The 19,159-nt window shown below is 45.4% G+C and overlaps 1 pseudogene across 1 annotated transcript; it reads right to left on the bottom strand.

Annotated features, from left to right (window-relative positions):
* Nucleotides 1–8,798: 8,798 nt before the first annotated feature.
* Nucleotides 8,799–9,695, bottom strand: LOC104676222 (annotated as a pseudogene). The gene has a single exon (XR_749877.2). The product of XR_749877.2 is annotated as a thymocyte nuclear protein 1 pseudogene (transcript).
* Nucleotides 9,696–19,159: the final 9,464 nt, after the last annotated feature.

Genomic DNA, 19,159 nt, shown 5'->3' with positions numbered 1-19,159 from the left:
GAAGTGAAGGGAGGGAGGGAGGGAAAGAAAGAAAGAAAGAAAGAGAGAAAGGTGAAAAGTGGGGATGGGAAGGGAAGAGGAGCCAGCCACAGGCTACAGGCTGTTTGTTCACCTTTTACTTGACCCAGGCAGTCCCACCTTCTGCCATGAGTTACACTGTTCAATATTCATTTCTCAGAGCATTCAAAGGTCTATGTGTGTCCTGCCATGATGGACCATGGCTTCAGCTCTCAAACACAACTCTCAGCCAAAATATTCATGACTGGTCCCTCCCATATACTCATCAATCCCCCCATGCTATGGTCTGCATGTGTCCCCAGAGCTCATGTGTTGGAAACTTAATCCTCTGTGTGACGGTGTTGAGAGGTGGGGACTAATAAGAGTGATTAGGTTATGAGATTCTGCCCTATGGACGGATTAATGTCATTATCTCAGGAGTGGGTTAGTTATCTTGGGAATGGGCTTGCATTAAAAGAAAGTTAAGCCCCTTTTGCTCTTTCTTTCTCAAATTCTTGCTTTTCTGCCTTCAGCCATGAGATGACACAGCAAGAAGGTCCTCACCAGATGCAGACCCCTCATCCTTGAACTTCCTAGCCTCCAGAACTCTAAGAAACAAATTTCTTTTCTTTATAGATTCCCCAGTCTGTGGTATTCTGTTATAGCAGCACAAAATGGATTAAGATGCCCCATTACATGGAGAGTGCTGATCCACAGGGTTGAGATCATTGACTTAGGGCTTGGAGTCTTATACAACATCCCTATGGGAGTTGGCCTCCATGTTCCCTATCTTCCAGGAATCTTAAATGGTGATCTCAGACCAAAATATAGCCCAGATATTTTGCACTTGGCAATATTGCCCACTTTTGCACAACTTTATCATGGCAGGTTTGATGTGCTCACTTCTATGATCCCTGAAAGGATGTGAGTTCAAGATCCTGCAAGGTTACAATCCAAGGATAGAAGATTGACTTGGAATAGGAAACTGGATGTATATTTGGTAATCTTTCATTTCAGGATTTATCTTCAGTCTTGGGCTATGGAGGGGGCACCTCTGGTCTTCAATTGTGCTCAGCCTGTAAGAGAAGTGGCAAGGCTGACTGGCACACACAAATGTCTTTTTAGTTCACAAAAACTGTCCTCCTTTTCAAGCTTCCCAAAGGGTGTTAAGGGAGATGAGGACCAGGCAGTGGGTTCAGCAGAAGTCACAACAGAACAGTTCCTAAGGGGACTTGTGGAGAACCTACATGTGGGACAAATCCACAGGGAGACCCAGGGAAGAGAAGACAGAGACAGGCAGTACAGACAAGAGTGGCCACGAAGGTGAACTAAAGTCCACGTGGCAGAGCTGCTTTTTCATCCCCAGTAAAGGCAGTGCTGGGGTTTTTGAAACCTCAAAATGTAATGGTTGAATAAATGACTGTAGGACCAAGTGGCCTGGGTTCAATGCTGTCTGGGCCCCTGCCTAGCCAGAGAACCTTGAGCAAATCATAGGACTTCTCCATGTCTCACTCTGCTCATCTTGAAATGGGACAATAACGCACCAAGCCAGCACTCCACAGCCATAAACTTGTGGCATCCTCACAGCACCCCCGTGAGATGGCAGCCATCATTGGCACCAGCTTCCAGATGAGGAAACTGAAGAAAGGAAGTGAGTTTTACAAAGTCACAGAGCCCAGAAGAAGCAGTATGGTGGCTCACGCAATCTGGTGCCAGGGTCTCTGTTCTGCCAAGCTGCTTCCCCTTGACACAAGGAAAAAGCACAATAAGCATCTAGGACCAGGCCTAGCACATACACAGGTCCCCAAAATGAGTGGCAATCATTACCTTTTTTATTGCAACAGAGTCTTCCCTCTGCCCTTCTGGGGAAATTCTTTTTCTTCTGTCTCCAGCCCCTTCCTGATCAGGATCCTCAAGGGGGTGTGGGAGCCTTCAATAGGCCAGTGCACAGAGCAACTGCCCTCTCAGGAGACACGGAGGCCCCTAAAGAGGCTTGCTTGGTAAGAGGTGCATGCAGTTACCCAAGGAGATAGCATTGATTAACACATTAATAAATAACATGGCTATTAAAGTCAGTCGCAGAGGCGGGAGATAATTGCCTTGGACAGGAATGGCCTCAGCCTCTTCTACGAGCTGCCTTCCCCACCTCCTTCTCCCAGTCAATCTTCACTGAAGGTGCTCTTTGGCCCAGTGCTGGGCCTGAGCCTGGGAGGCAGGAGCCCTGAGCCAGGCCTGTAATGAGAACCGGAAGACCAAGGGGCTGCTGACTCTCAGGGGATAACCTGGCATCCTGACGCCAAACCCTGCAAGAGGAGCCTCAGGCATTTCATCGGTCAGCTCTGGCTGGGTCATGTTGCAGTGATGACACCAAACCTGGTGGCTGATGACATCAAGGTGACGTCTTGCTCTTGCTGTGTCCTTGCCAAGGTGCAGCCGGGGCCCTGGCCCACTGTGCTTTTCTCTGCCATCCAGGTTGCAGGTGCGCCCCCACCTGGAACACTCCCCCAACCCAGGACACACCCCCGGAACACGCCCCGCCTTGGACACGCCCTCACCTGAAGCATATCCCTCCTGGGACATGCCCCTACCTGGGAGAACCTCCAGGACACGCCCTCTGCTGCAATATATCCCTCCTGGGACTCACCCTCTGAAACATACACCCACCTGGGATAGCCCCCAGGACACCCCCCGTCTTGGGACACACCTCCTCCTGCATCACACCCCCCTGCTTGGACATGCCCAAGCTTGGACATCTGGAACACACCCTCACCTGGACCATGCCCCCACCTGGAACATGCTGCCTCATTGGAGAAGGAGAATAGAACAGCATGGAGCTCTGACACAGTCCTCAGAGCACCTGCTCAGACGTGGAGCGTATCTCCTGGCTCCCCTACAACCCTTCACGTGGGCCCATCTCCAGGTAAACCTTCTCACAGCTGCTCTAGGTCAGTGTATTTGTGTCCTGGGGCTGCAGTAACAAAGCACCACAAACCAAGTGACTTAAAGCAGCCAAACTTTATTCTCTCTCTGCTCTGGAGGCCAGACGTCCAAGATCAAGATGGGAACAGGGCTGGTTCCTTCGGAGACTGTGAGAGAATCTCTTCCACGTCTCTCCCGCCTCCAGGGTTTTGTTGGCAACCCTTGCCCTCTGCTGGCTTGAAGAAGCATCAGCCCCTCTCTGCCTTCACCTTCCTGTGGTGTCCTCCCTGTGTGTGGGTCTGGGCCCTCGTTCTCCTTTTGGTAAGTATACCAGTCAAATTGCTTTGGGGGACCCTCCTACACCAATATGACCCCATCTTAATTGATTACACCTGCAAGCACCTTATTCCAAATAAGGCCACATTCTGAGGTCCTGCAGGTTAAGACGTCTACACATGAATTTCAGGGGGACACGATTTACCCCATAAAAGTCCGTAACTTGGGATTTGGCTTCAGACTCACCTGGGGGTCAGCCCTAGTGGCCCAGGGCTTGCTCTTCCTGTGGCTGTGACCCCTCGGCCCTGCTCCACCCACCCTGCCTCCCTTCCCTGCAGGAGTCTCCCAGCAGCTGGCCTTTGGCTCAGAATCCCAACCCCTGCCACCTGCCATCGTATCCTCCAGTCACCACCTGCCTCCTAGTACCTGCTGTGGCCAGATCTGTCCCTGCAGGAAGTGAGTGACATAGTGTGAGAAGTTTACAGACATGGGTTCAAATCTCAGCTCCTCCACTTAGAAACTGTGTGACACTGGGCAAGAATTCTACTTCCCTGAAGGAAGTCCTGCCGGCACAGGGCAGCTGAGGCTTCAGCAGGGTGGTAAGAAGCCCCAAGGCCTAACACTCACCTCCTCCTCCTGACGGTTTGCTAACCTCCCAGGACTGACAGCCTTGGTGCATCTAGGCATAAGAGCCTTTGACCCTTCCCTAAACACATGGGAATATTCCTGAGCTCCCGCTGTGTGCATGGCAAAGCCCAGAACAGGCTCTCTCTCTCCCACTTCTGAGCACATCTGAACCAGCCGCCAGGGCCCTGTGGTGTTGGAAAGAAAGGAGGAGCCTTTGCGTGAGAATCTCATATGTACTGTAGTATTGAGTGGCCATGCACACACATGCACAAACGCACACACACACGTGCACACATGCTCTGTCATAGCCCGTTTCCAATCAGTCAACACTTCCTCCTCTCCAAGCCACAGTCTTCCTAGGGCAGTCTTCCTAGGGCAGTCTTCCTAGGGCAGTCTTCCTAGTCCCTGCCAGAAGCCACCCCGTACCCGGGAAGACTGAGCACTATTTAATCACCCTAGATCAAGACTGTGACTCCCACAAAATGACGGGTTGTACATACACACACATTAAAAGCAAATGAACTTCCATGATTATTGTTATCACCATAATTATTATGGAAATTAGTGATCATGAGCTGCCTGGAGCCCCATGCTGGAACCCACGTGCAGCCTGGCCTTGGCTCTGCCAGGCCCTTCTCCCCACGTGAGGCAAGAGCCAGGCCCTTGGCTCCAGCCGCTTCACCCCTCACCCCTCCTCTAGCCCCTAGACATTTGGGGTATCGGGCATTTTGCCCTGACTTGGAACAAAACTCATCCTGGCTTCCACGTGATGAGTACTTAACACCAGCCTGGGCGGGAGGAAGGACCATCATCACTCCCATCTTACAGAAGGGGCCACTGGCCCTGGGAGGTCAAATAGGTGCTGGGGGCAGGAAAAGCTCTGTATTCACCAAAGACATAGCACTCTCATCTTACCCCAGGGCAGGGGCGGAGGAGGCAGAGGTCGGACCCTGGTGCCAAGGAAAGGATCATCAGAGACAATTTTCCAGGGATGTGCTTCAAACCCACTGGTGTGGCCCCAGTCTGGCCCAGGCCCCTTCACCTGAGCCCATGGATAGAGTGACGCCACCTAACAACACATTAGAAGCCAATGGGCCATTTGTTGGTTTCTGTTTTTGTTTTTGTTTTTTGCTTTGTGTTTTCTGAAGGCCTTCAGCTTTGTTTATTGCATCCCCACCTGCAGCCTGGAATCTTTCCTGGGGGACCTCCTTGAGCAGGTTCCTGGGCTCTGAGGCCAGCCGCTTAGTGGAGACACTTCCATGTACCAGCACCTGCCACATGCCAGGCACTGTCAGGACAGCCCTCAAGGCAAGCATTCAACCCCTACTTTCCAAAGCAAGGGTGAGGCCGAGCAGGTGACTGACCACCCAGAGTAGATCACTGGGGCATCCAAGACTGGGACGGGAGCTGCCTCTCTCCACTGTCTGGGCCTTTCCACCCTCGTGCTCCTAAGACTGAGGCTCCTGAGACCATAAGATGCCACTACCATGGCCGATGACCTCCACGCCTGGCCAGCCCTTCTTGGAGTCCTCCCTGGCCCCAGGCCAAGGCTGCTTTGCCAATCCCTTTCACTTTGTACTCACCGACCTCAGCCTCCAGAGGCCCTGAATCATTTAGTTATGAACAACTTCTGGATGCTTATAACCACATATTAGGGCTCTTTCATCCCTGTCCAGCCCTGGAACCCTGAGGGGATTTCAAACTCCTTTCCAGTAACCTTTGACAAGGCACAATTCCTGCCACCCACGTGCTCGTCTCAGCTGGAGCACAGCCACTCACGCTCTGGGATGGAGAAGCCCGGGTGTGGGGTTTTAACCACTCACTCGCTGTTCTCCATATGCCTGGGTGGCCAGTGACCGGGCGTCCGGCCAGAGCTGATGGCTGAACCCTCAGGCTCTACCCAAGGCCAACCAAGCCTTGACTTTGGTGGGAGAAGAGCCCACGGGTGCACAGAGCTTTGGCCAGCCAGGAGTGGGGCTGGTGGGAGGTGGAGGCTGAGGACCCTGGGCCGACAGACCTCCACCCCCCCTCACCCCACCACGAACTCAGTGGGCATGGGACCCCCTCACCCCACCAGGAGCTCGGTGGGCATGGGAACCCCTCACCCCATAAGCCTCACCCCACCCCACCAGGGGCTCGGTGGACATGGGACCCTTCCTGGGCCAGCAGGGCATCTTGGTTGGTTTCTTTAATTTGTTTATTTTCAGAATCTTAGGTTCCCAGCTCCCATTCGAGCAAGCAGTGCTGAAGGAATGTAACCTTCTCCTTATCACCTGTCTCTCTGACAATTGCAGAGCTGTGGCCCTCGTCCCTTGAAGCCCTGTGATCAGATAAGCTGAAGACTGCACAGCGAGTGGGCAGGGCTGGCCGCATGGGGGTCACAGTGCTCCCTCTCCCACCCCAACACACTCCCTTGCCACCCTCTCCTGGGGAAAGGAACACAGCTTAGCCAGGACCACCAGGCAAATGCCCTGTCACGGCCCCAAGCTCTTCAGTCACTGCTGGATGATAAACAGGGAGGCAGCTCTGAACCAAGGGGCCCTCTAAGGCATTTGTCCAGCGTGGGCCTGAATTTCAGACAGATGAAGACCCCACCCTGGGCCTCCATCAGCAGCAGAGGGTGGGACTTCCATCCTCTCACCCCACCGAGACTTGGCACCACTGCACAGCACAGCCTTTCTGGCAGGGGCAGGAGGCAGGGGAGGGGACCCGCAAGGTGGAGAGGACCTGTCTCATCAGCTCCACCTCACAGCTGTGGGGCAGAGGTTCACACTGACTGCAAAGCTAGCCTCTGCTGAGATCGGCCTCTCCACTCCTTCAACAGCAAATTCTGAGACTCGGGGGCTCCAGCCTGGTACTCTCCTGAAGGAGGCCCCAGTGTCCACACTGGGCACCCACTCACATCCAGGCAAGTCCCACCCACCATGTCACCCCTGAGTGTCCTCCCTCTTCCCACACCCAGACCAGTCCCATCCACCATGTCATCCCCGAGTGTCCTCCCTCTACCCACACCCAGGCCAGTCCCATTTACCACATCACCCCCATGAATGTCCTCCCTCCACCTAGACCCAGGCCAGTCCCCCCAACCATGTCACCCCCATGAATGTCCTCCCTCCACCTAGACCCAGGCCAGTCCCACCCACCCTGTCACCCCCATGAATGTCCTCCCTCTACCTAGACCCAGGCCAGTCCCATTTACCACATCACCCCCATGAATGTCCTCCCTCCACCTAGACCCAGGCCTGTCCCACCCCCCCATGTCACCCCCATGAGTGTCCTCCCTCCGCCTAGATCCAGGCCAGTCCCACCCACCCTGTCACCCCCATGAATGTCCTCCCTCCACCTAGACCCAGGCCAGTCCCATTTACCACATCACTCCCATGAATGTCCTCCCTCCACCTAGACCCAGGCCCGTCCCACCCCCCATGTCACCCCCATGAGTGTCCTCCCTCCACCTAGACCCAGGCCAGTCCCACCCACCATGTCAACCCCATGAGTGTCCTCCCTCCGCCTAGACCCAGGCCAGTCCCACCCACCCTGTCACCCCCAGGAATGTCCTCCCTCCACCTAGACCCAGGCCCGTCCCACCCCCCCATGTCACCCCCAAGAGTGTTCACCTCCCTAGCTGCTCATCCTTCAGGCTTCTCTGGAGGGAGTGGTGCTTACAAACCAGAGACAGCCCCAGGTATGATGGTATTTGGGGAGCTCACACCCTGGCAAGGGGTCAAATATAACCAGCCTTCTGAGGCAGAGCTTGGTAGGAAGCCCCTTGTTTAAGAGCTTCAGGATCCAGTACATTCAGGTTTCTGTCCCCACAGCAAATAGACCGTGAGGTCTGCAGGCTCCACATGCAGGTCTCGCTGTGACAGCAGAGATTGCACACGTGGTGTGGTTTGCAGCCCTTTCTCAGGAGACCAACTCGATCGAGAAAACCCTCCCCCAAAGGCAGTCGTTACACCCCAAAGGTGCCCTCTGCAGCCCCTCCACTGCCCTGCCCTGGCTGGGTAAGAAGATAGCTTCTGAGCAGTGCAGGGTGATGGGAGCATGTTACCACTAAGCAAACAAAGACGTGCTCGAAAGCTGGGCCTGTGCAAGGCGAAACAGGTGTGTGCACCTCCAGCACCTCCTTTCCATCAGGAAGCAGCTGATGAAAAGAGGCTGGAAGTTTACACTGAAGGCTGATGGGAAACTGACTCTAATAACATTAGATGGAGGGAGAGGGACTGGGCTCCCATGGGAGAGCTATGACCTACAGCTGCCTCTGTGGAGCCCGAGGACTCCAACTGCACTGCCCGTTTCCAAAGTTGATGCTGAGAGTCCCCAGTGCTGTGGGGAAACCATGTTTCTTGGGTGTAGCCTGCAGAACTGTGAGCCAATTAAACTTCTTTTCTTCATAAATTACCCAGTCTCAGCCTCTTTTTTTTTTTGTTTTTTTTTTTTGTGTTTTTTTTTTTGAGATATAGTCTTGCTCTGTCATCCAGACTGGAGTGTAATGGTGCGATCTCGGCTCACTGCAACCTCTGCCTCCCTGGTTCAAGTGATTCTGCTGCCTCAGCCTCCCGAGTAGCTTAGCTGGGACTACAGGCATACGCCACCATGCCCAGCTAATTTTTTTGTATTTTTAATAGAGACAGGGTTTCACCGTGTTGGCCAGGATGGTCTCGATCTCTTGACCTCGTGATCCGCCCGCCTCAGCCTCCCGAAGTGCTGGGATTACAGATGTGAGCCACTGTGCCTGGCCCCAGTCTCAGACATTTCTTTATAGCAGTGCAAGAACAGACTAACACAGTATATGTATTTAACTTAGCATTGGCTGCCATCAGCATTATACCACTTGACATAGAGGATAAGAACCTTAAAACAGTACCCATGCATTTCCCTCCTTTTGGGTTTTGTGTTATTGTTTTCATGCATTTTGCTTCTATATGTGCTGTAAACTCACATTAATTTATCATTTTTGCCTTAAGCAGTCAATTATCTTTTTTTTCAACTTTGATATTATTTTATTGAAAAAAGTACACAAAAACTACTTAGCTACACAAGCCCAGGTGAGCATAACAAGCAAGCCCCCTCACACCTTTTTTGTCTTGGAGTAATTTCTTGCCCATTCCAGCAGTAATATCTCAGTTAACTTGGTTCCTTTTCCTCCAGGCTCAAAACAAAATCAAACTCTTCTTGCGTCAGGGGTTGGATTGATAATCTCTGGCGACTGAAGAGAACCATATTTTTTAAGGGGCCACCAGTAGCTTTGTGAGCTTGATGATAGGATTTGAACTCAGCCAGGGGAATGAAACGCTTCATCATCCGAACAAACTGTACATCCACCATGGACCACTTAGGGTTGTCCTCTTTGCTAGATGGGTCATAATGGGGATTGTTTTTCTCAAACTGTGTGTGGTCTGGGTAAGCCTCTTTCACGATCTTCATAAGTCCTGCGATGCCTGGCTCTTTGCAGTTGCTATGGTAGAAGAAGGCTTCTTCTCCCAGCTTCATGGCTCTAAGGAAGTTCCGAGCCTGGTAGTTACAAACACCATCCCAGCATGTTGTCTGTTTGGGCTGTGCTTTGAGATCCTCAATGCTGAACTTCACATCTACACCTTTCTCTAGTCAGCTCTCTGGCTCTGACTTCATCAGCCAGTGGCTGCTTAGATTCTTCACACAGTTTTTAGTGGCTGAAGTCTTCTGAGGGTTGGAGTCCTCCACTTTAGCTAATGCCTCACCTGAGTTCTCAGTTTTGGTGCGTTTTCCTGAGAGTCCCTTGTCTGAACCAGAAGTCCCAGCCAGCCTCTTCCGAGGTCTCGACATGGTCACCCTGCAGGGGACTGAAGTGCGGAAGATTCACTCTGCAGACATGGCTGCGGTCCGCCTCCCCCGCGCCGGAGCCAATTATCTTTTAAAAATGCTTTTTAATGTTGGATTTTTGCTCACACATTTGCCATCTTGGGTGCTCTACATTCTTTTGTGTAGATCTGGACTTCCATCTGGTTTCACTTTCCCTCTGCCTCAAGTATTTCCTTTAATATTCCTTGTAGTGAGGACTTGCTGGTAATTAATTCTTCAAGCTTTTCAATGTCTGGAAGTCTTTATTTCACTATCATCTTTGAAAGATATTTTTGCTGGGTGTAGAATTCCAGACTGACAATCGTTTTATCCTTAAGTATTTTATAGAAGTTACTCCACTATCCTCTGGTTTGCGTTGTTTCTTTATCTTTATTTTTTATTTTTTCAAGACAGGGTCTCACTCTGTCACCCAGGCTGGAGTGCAGTGGCATGATTTCAGCTCACTGAAACCTTTACCTCCTGGGCTCAAGCAATCCTCCCGCCTCAGCCTCCCAAGTAGCTAGGACTACAGGCATGTGCCACCACACCCAGCTAATTTTTGCATTTTATATAGAGGCCAGGTTTTGCCGTGTTGCACAGGCTGGTCTTGAACTCCTGGGCTCAAATGATCATCCTGCCCTGGTCTTGCAAAGTGCTGGGATAATAGGCATGTGCCACTATACCTAACCTTGCGTTGTTTCTAACCGGATGTCTGCCATCTTTTTTTTAATTTTAATTTTTTAATTTTTTAATTTTTTTTTTGAGACAGTCTTGCTCTGTCGCTCAGGCTGGAGTGCAATGGCACCATCTAGGCTCACTGCAAATTCCGCCTCCCAGGTTCAAGTGATTCTCCCTGACTCAGCCTCCTGAGTAGCTGGGGTCACAGATATGTGCCACCATGCCCTGCTAATTTTTGTGTTTTTGGTAGAGACGGGGTTTTGCCATGTTACCCAAGCTGGTCTGGAACTCCTGTGCTCAAGTGACCATCCTGCCTCAGCCTCCCAAAGTTCTGGGATTACAGGTGTGAGCCACCACACTCAGCCCATTTTTATCTTTGTTCCTCTCTGTATAATGTCCTTTTCCCTTCGGTAGAATTTCAGATTTTCTCTTTGTCACTCGTTTGGGGCAATTTGATTATGATGTGCTCCAGTGTGTCATCCTCATGTCTCTTGTGCTAGGGGTTCATTGGTTCTTTGTCTCTGGGTTTATAGTTTTTACCAAATTTAAAATTTTTCAGCCACAGTTTTTTCAAACAATTTTTTCTTCTACTCCTCCCCACCTTCTTCAGGAACTCCAATTACACTTATATTCATCCTGTTGGTGCTGATTTTCTGCTCAATTTTTTTCCATATTGTTCTCCATGTTCCGTTTTTGACAGTTTCTATTGCTACATCTTCCAGTTGACTAATCCTTTTTTGTATAATATCTATTCTATTTTAAATGCCATTTAGTATTTTTTCATCTCAGACATTGTATTTTTCATCTCTAGAAGTTCAAGCTGGGTCTTCCATGTCTCTACTTACTTCCATGTTCAAGCTTCCCTTTACCTTCTTGTTGTGGAATGTTATTATAATAACTGTTTTAATATTGTTGCCTACTAATTCCATCATATGTGCCATTTCTGTATCTATTGATCAAATTTTCTTCTCATTATTGAGACATTTCCTTTTTCTTCACATGCCTGGTAATTTTCAGCTGGATGGCAGACAATGTGAAATTTATCTTATTGTGCGTTGGATATTGTTGGGTTCCTATAAATATTATGGAGCTATGTTCTAGGATGCAGTTAAACTATCTGGAAAGATTTTGGTTCTTTGAGGGTTTTCTCTGAGGTCTTGTTAAGTAGGACCTTAGCAGCCTTGGCCTAGATCGGATCTTCACGCTACTGGAGCAATTCTTTTCTGAGTGTTTCATCCAATGGTCTGGGAAGTATAAGATTTGTCCACTGTTGCTGGTGGGAACACCAAATATGCCTGGTTCTGTAGGAGGTTCAAGCATTGTTCTTTCTGTTTCTTTCAGGTGTTTTTTCCCCTAGACTTGGGTAGTTTACACACATACATGCGCCCAATCAGTATTTAGCTGAAGACTCTGGAGCTTTTTTGTTTTGTGACTTTATCCTTTTCATACCCTGAATACTCTGCCCTGCAGAGTTTATCTGAGCTTCTTTGGTCTCCCTGGACTCCAGCTTCATCTCCTCAACTCAGGACCAACACCAGGCTCAGCCTGGGTTCTCCCTCCCTGAGCTGTGGCCTAGAAATGGTTTCCACTCCCTGATTCCCTTCTGGTCACCGCACCTGGGCAGTCCAGAGTCACGAGAAACCCTAGGCCACATAGCAGATTGCCCACTGTCCCCACTTCACCACACTCTACTCTCTCCATCCAGCACTAGCTGCAGCCAGGCTGTCTCACAGTCCAGAATGCTAGCCAGAGACCAAGTTTTCTGCAGTACCCTGGCTGGGGCCCACAGATAAGGATGGGCAAGGCTGGGGCCAGCAGGCAAGGACGGCCAAGCAGTGCTCCAGAAGCCAGCAGATGCCATCAATCAGTTTTACATCCGCCAGGCACTGAGAATCTCTGGACACCAGAAGTGTTCTCTGTTGCCAGAGCTGAACTCTCATGTGAAGACTTCAGAAGGCCCTGAAATGTGGGCAGGATTCCATCATTGCCTGTCTGTGGCCACAAGGACACAGACTCTTTTAATGGCTGGTGAGATGTCCAGGACACTCGGGACTCTGGAAAGCCCCTTTTCAATTTCAGGCCTCAGCTGAGCTCTCCATTTACCTCAGGCCAGGCAGTGCACATTATGGGGGACACTGCTAGATGCTGGGATGAGGATGGCACTTGACATGTGAGCTAGGATTGGGTGCCCACAACTCTCTTCCCCAGCCAGGCAGTGGCCAGTAAGCATCTCTGGTTTCTGTCCCCTTACCAGCCTCCTCTGCTACGATTGCATTTCTGGCAGGCAGTGGATCAGGGAAGCACCAGCAGTTGAGGACCATGTGGAGAACTACTACTGGCCAAGCATTCCCAACCTGACAGCAGAACAGCAGTACAGCAGAGCTGAGGTGAACTTGGCAGAGAACTTTGAGACCATGAAGGCAGCCAACACTTCCAAGTCATCACAACCTGCTTCTCCCATAGATTTATTGTGGACCAACTCAGCTATCTCCATGTCAACAAGAAATGGTCCTCACTCTGAGCCATCACCCTTGGATTTAGATCATGGGGTTGTCCTGTCTTTAGTATGGAACCGAGAAGCTTTAATTTCTGCAAAAAAGGTAAGGTTTTGGGCCACAACCTTATTAAAACAAACAAACATGAGCACAGTGGTCCACATATGGAATATCTGGGCCCTAAACAACCTGCTACTTGGAAGTATAATCATCGTCCTTTTGTTTGTTTCTTTAGCCTGGTAGGACAATATCAGAGATTTCCTTGGTCATAAAGAATATAAAACATAGTTTGAACAAAAGCAGCAATAAAGTTACAAACTATTTTTTGGTGTATTTGCTTAAGTATAAGATAGCTGATCGGGGCGTTATCATGTAAGATTAGTTTGCTTAGTTTTCATTAAGTTTGCTAAACTTAAATTGAATTGTGAATTAATATGTGGCTGATTCATATTGTAATTAAACTGCACATTGACATAAACTGTACATTGAAAGTTGCACATTGTCATCCAAAATAATACTTAGGTAAAACCAAAAATATGATAAACCAATGTCAAGGAACCTACCCTAAAATAAAAATACGGTTAACATGGAATTGCAAAACTAGAATGGGAGAAACATTTACCCATAAAATCTTGTTTGGAACATTGATATAACACTAGAAAAGAATTCTTCTAAATAACTGCAATGTTCAACTGTGACTGTGCGTCTGTGAAGACCAGGCATTCTGAATCATTGCCCTGTGCTGTGTGGCAGTACAATTTTACAGAATGCACTACAATAATTAATAAAATTCTCTAATGGGAAAATTCTGATGAATAAGTATTTACACTATAAATATTTATATTATTAATATATTGGTGCTATTATTTCACAAAATAAAAAAGCTATAATATAGACTTTAAAAACAAACAACAGTCTTACATTTCTAAATAAAGAAAAAATATAAATTTTGTGAAATATGATTAAGAGTAATTGACAAAATAAAAATTGGGGCATAAATTATATTATAGTTTGGGTAGAGATTGAAAAAAGTGGATGAAAATTTTAGTGAGCACTTTTTGTCTGCACTAAACTTAATCTTATAGGTGAACATTATAATATATATAGGGTACCTACTAGCTATCTAATTTACTTTTTACACAATGTATAAATCCTAGCCTATTGTTCTTAATGTTTGAACCTGAAATAACACACAAACATACAAGAGAACAAAATAAGGAAGAAATGTATGGAGACAGTGACATTATCAAGATGGTGGGATAGGGGGTCCCTACTTTTACATTCCCCTGCAGGAATAAAAACTAGTCAGCCATCCATCAACCAAAGTAAGTTTATGAGAGAGCCAGGCACAGTGGCTCATGACAGTATCTCCTCCATTCAGGAGCCTGAAGCAGTCCTCCTGCTTCAGGCCAGGAGATCAAGAACAGCCTGGGCAATATAGTGAGCTTCGGGATACAGGGCATTATAAAACCTTGTTAAAACCCAAGATCGAGAAGAGTCATTTTGAGAAGGCCAGCCCTTTGGTTAATAAGGTGTCATATTATCCAAAGCAATCTGTAAGTTAACTCAAATCCCTATCAAAATCCCTGTCTCACTTTTCATAGTAATAGAAAATGCAAGTCTACAAAGTAGACTGAATGGCCAAACCAATAATGAGGAATAAGAAAAAAGCTGGGGACATCATACTTGTGACCCACAGAAAACAGTTCAAAAGTCACTGTTTGTAGATAACCTGGGGAAACCCTGCTGGGTACTCAGTGGGAACCACACTCACCCACACATCTGCTATTAGGCCCACCATATGGTAGAACCTTGCCCTAGTGCGGGCTCCACAGAACAAAGTCCTGAAGACAATCCAGTCTGCCCAAAAACATGACAGGACTCACAACCACATGTGCTCCTGGTAACGAGCCCACTAAGGGTAAAACCCACTCCAGATTCAGTAGCCACCTTGTGACCCAGCTATAAGCCTTTTTACTGCAAACCCAGTAAAGATCTCATCAGCCTTGAGATCCAACAGATGAAGATCTTTACCTGCTGAAACCAGTTTATAAAAATGAAAAGAGGTGTTTGCTCCTTCAAATGCACAAACAGCAATGCAAGTCTATATTACACCCATTCTAATGGTCCTATTTTAACATAGAACTGGAAGTCCTGCATAGAATAATTAAGTTCTACATCAAACAATTAAGCAAGAATATCGAAAAGATCCAAATTGAAAAGAAGAAAAAAAGTCACTGTTTGTAGATGACATAATCTTATATATAAAAAACATAAATAGTACATTTAAATAGTGCACTTAAACTAATAAGTGCATTCAGTATGAAGAAGCAGAGTATACAATTAACATTACAAATATCAGTTTTGTTTCTATATGCTTGAACAAACCAGTAAAAAAGAAAAAATCTGATTTACAATAGCAACAAAATAATAGATTTTTTAGCAATAAATTTAACCATTGTGGCGAAAGATCTTTACAGTAAAAAATAAAAGATATTGATGAAAAAATTTAAAGAAGATACAAATAAACGTAAATAGGTTACATGTTTATGAATTAGAAGAATATTGTCTAAGTGACATATTATCCAAAGCAATCTGTAGATTAATTCAACTTCCTATCAAAACTCCTGTGTGACTTTTTACAGTAATAGAAAATAAAGTCTGCAATGTATATAAAACTATAAGAAATATTGAATGACCAAAGCAATCAGGAGGAATAAAACAAAATCTAGGGACATTACACTTTATTATTTAAAACTACATTTCAAGACTACAGTAAACATAATAGAATGGTAAGTTTATAGGAAACAACATAAAAACCAAAGGAACAGAATACAGAGCCCAGAAGTAAATCTATGCATCTAGAGTTAATCTTTGACAAGGGCACTATGAATACGCAATACAGAAAGTGTAGCCTTTTCAATACTTGGTGCTGGGAAAACTGTATACTCACAAGCACAATAATAAAATTAGACCATATTTCTTATGCCACACACAAAAATTGACTTAAAATAAAGACTTAAATTTGATACATAAATCCTTAAAAGAAAATATTTTAAAAAGCACATGAAAAGCCTCCATGATACTGGCCTTGGCAATGATTTTTTAAATATGATATCAAAAGTACAGCAATAAAAGCAAACATAAAGTTGTAGTGTATCAAACTATTGTGCAGAGCAAAAAATAAGAAAACCTTTAAGATGGGATAAAATATTTACAAATCATATATGATAAGAGGTTAGTATTCAAAATATAGCAGAACGTCATACAAATCAGAAACAACAATAATAATAATACCGAACTAAAAAATAGGCAAAAGACTAAATATTTTAACAAACATATTCAAATGGCCAACAGATGTTTATAAAGATGCTAAACATTACCATTCATCAGAAAATTGCAAATCAAAATCATAAGGAGATAGCACTTTACAGCAGTTACAATGGCTAATATCAAAAAGAAGAAATATGACAAGTGGTTTTTTTAAATTTTTTATTTATTTTTTTATTTTTTTATTATACTTTAAGTTCTAGGGTACATGTGCATAATGTGCAGGTTTGTTACATATGTATACTTGTGCCATGTTGGTGTGCTGCACCCATCAACTCATCAGCACCCATCAATTCATCATTTATATCAGGTATAACTCCCAATGCCATCCCTCCCCCCTCTCCCACTCCCCATGATAGGCCCCGTTGTGTGATGTTCCCCTTTCCGAGTCCAAGTGATGTCATTGTTCAGTTCCCACCTATGAGTGAGAACATGCGGTGTTTGGTTTTCTGTTTTTGTGATAGTTTGCTAAGAATGATGGTTTCCAGCTGCATCCATGTCCCTACAAAGGACGCAAACTCATCCTTTTTTATGGCTGCATAATATTCCATGGTGTATATGTGCCACATTTTCTTAATCCAGTCTGTCACAGATGGACATTTGGGTTGATTCCAAGTCTTTGCTATTGTGAATAGTGCCGCAATAAACATACGTGTGCATGTGTCTTTATAGCAGCATGATTTATAATCCTTTGGGTATATACCCAGTAGTGGGATGGCTGGGTCATATGGTACATCTAGTTCTAGATCCTTGAGGAATCGCCATACTGTTTTCCATAATGGTTGAACTAGTTTACAATCCCACCAACAGTGTAAAAGTGTTCCTGTTTCTCCACATCCTCTCCAGCACCTGTTGTTTCCTGACTTTTTAATGATTGCCATTCTAACTGGTGTGAGATGGTATCTCATTGTGTCTGTTGGCTGTATGAATGTCTTCTTTTGAGAAATGTCTGTTCATATCCTTTGCCCACTTTTTGATGGGGTTGTTTGTTTTTTTCTTGTAAATTTGTTTGAGTTCTTTGTAGATTCTGGATATTAGCCCTTTGTCAGATGAGTAGATTGCAAAAATTTTCTCCCATTCTGTAGGTTGCCTGTTCACTCTGGTAGTTTCTTTTGCTGTGCAGAAGCTCTTTAGTTTAATTAGATCCCATTTGTCGATTTTGGCTTTTGCTGCCGTTGCTTTTGGTGTTTTAGACATGAAGTCCTTGCCCATGCCTATGTCCTGAATGGTACTACCTAGGTTTTCTTCTAGGGTTTTTATGGTATTAGGTCTAACATTTAAGTCTCTAATCCATCTTGAATTAATTTTTGTATAAGGAGTAAGGAAAGGATCCAGTTTCAGCTTTCTACTTATGGCTAGCCAATTCTCCCAGCACCATTTATTAAATAGGGAATCCTTTCCCCATTTCTTGTTTCTCTCAGGTTTGTCAAAGATCAGATGGCTGTAGATGTGTGGTATTATTTCTGAGGACTCTGTTCTGTTCCATTGGTCTATATCTCTGTTTTGGTACCAGTACCATGCTGTTTTGGTTACTGTAGCCTTGTAGTATAGTTTGAAGTCAGGTAGCGTGATGCCTCCAGCTTTGTTCTTATGACTTAGGATTGTCTTGGCAATGCGGGCTCTTTTTTGGTTCCATATGAACTTTAAAGCCGTTTTTTCCAATTCTGTGAAGAAAGTCATTGGTAGCTTGATGGGGATGGCATTGAATCTATAAATAACCTTGGGCAGTATGGCCATTTTCACGATATTGATTCTTCCTATCCATGAGCATGGTATGTTCTTCCATTCGTTAGTGTCCTCTTTTATTTCACTGAGCAGTGGTTTGTAGTTCTCCTTGAAGAGGTCCTTTACATCCCTTGTAAGTTGGATTCCTAGGTATTTTATTCTCTTTGAAGCAATTGTGAATGGAAGTTCATTCATGATTTGGCTCTCTGTTTGTCTGTTACTGTTGTATAAGAATGCTTGTGATTTTTGCACATTAATTTTGTATCCTGAGACTTTGCTGAAGTTGCTTATCAGCTTAAGGAGATTTTGGGCTGAGACAATGGGGTTTTCTAAATATACAATCATGTCATCTGCAAACAGGGACAATTTGACTTCTTCTTTTCCTAACTGGATACCCTTTATTTCTTTCTCTTGCGACAAGTGTTAACAAGGATGTGACAAAATATTTCTGTACAGTCTTAATGAGTTGTAAACTGGAAGAGTCATTATGAAAATTAGATGGAGGTTATTTTAAAAAAATAGAACTATCATACAATCCAGAAATTCCACTTCTGTCTATAAACAAAACAAAATCAGATATCTCAAAAAAAAATCTGCACCCCTGTATTCAATGCAGCATTATTCACAACTGTCAAGGTTTTTTTTTTTTTTTTTTTTTTTAAAACGACGTATCTGTAGATGCTGAATGGATAAGGAAAATGTGGTATAAATAGACAACCGAATATTATTCACCCTTAAAAAAGATTGAAATTCTGCTATTTCAACATGAGTGGACTTGGGTACATTATGCTAAGCAAAATAAGCCAAGCACAGAAAGACAAACGCTGTGTGTTCTCACTTAAATGGAGAATCTAAAAAGGCTGAACTCATAGAAGCAGAGAGTACAATGGTAATGACCAGGTCTGGAGGTAGAAAAAATGGTAAAGTGTTCAAAGACTACAAACTTTCAGTTATAAGATAAATAAGTTTTGGGGATCTAATGTATAGCTTTAAAATGTAGTTAATAACAGTGTTTTGTATGCTTAAAATTTGCTACAACAGTAGGAGACCTCAAGTGCTCTCACTACAAAAAACAACCATGTGAGGTGACATAATTGTTCAACTTAATTGTATTAAACATTTTATAATATATATACCTATCAAATTATTATAATGTACACAATACATAATTATGCAATTTTTATTGGTCAAAAAACTGATATGTACATATGCATATATACACATAAGTGTGTATATACAGGTATGTAAAACATATACATACATATCAATGACATATGTTGTTATGTATATAC

This window comes from Rhinopithecus roxellana, chromosome 3, assembly GCF_007565055.1.
Source record: "Rhinopithecus roxellana isolate Shanxi Qingling chromosome 3, ASM756505v1, whole genome shotgun sequence".
NCBI lineage: Eukaryota > Metazoa > Chordata > Mammalia > Primates > Cercopithecidae > Rhinopithecus > Rhinopithecus roxellana.
Note: the sequence above shows the minus strand (reverse complement) of the source record. Positions and strands in the feature narration are given on the sequence as shown.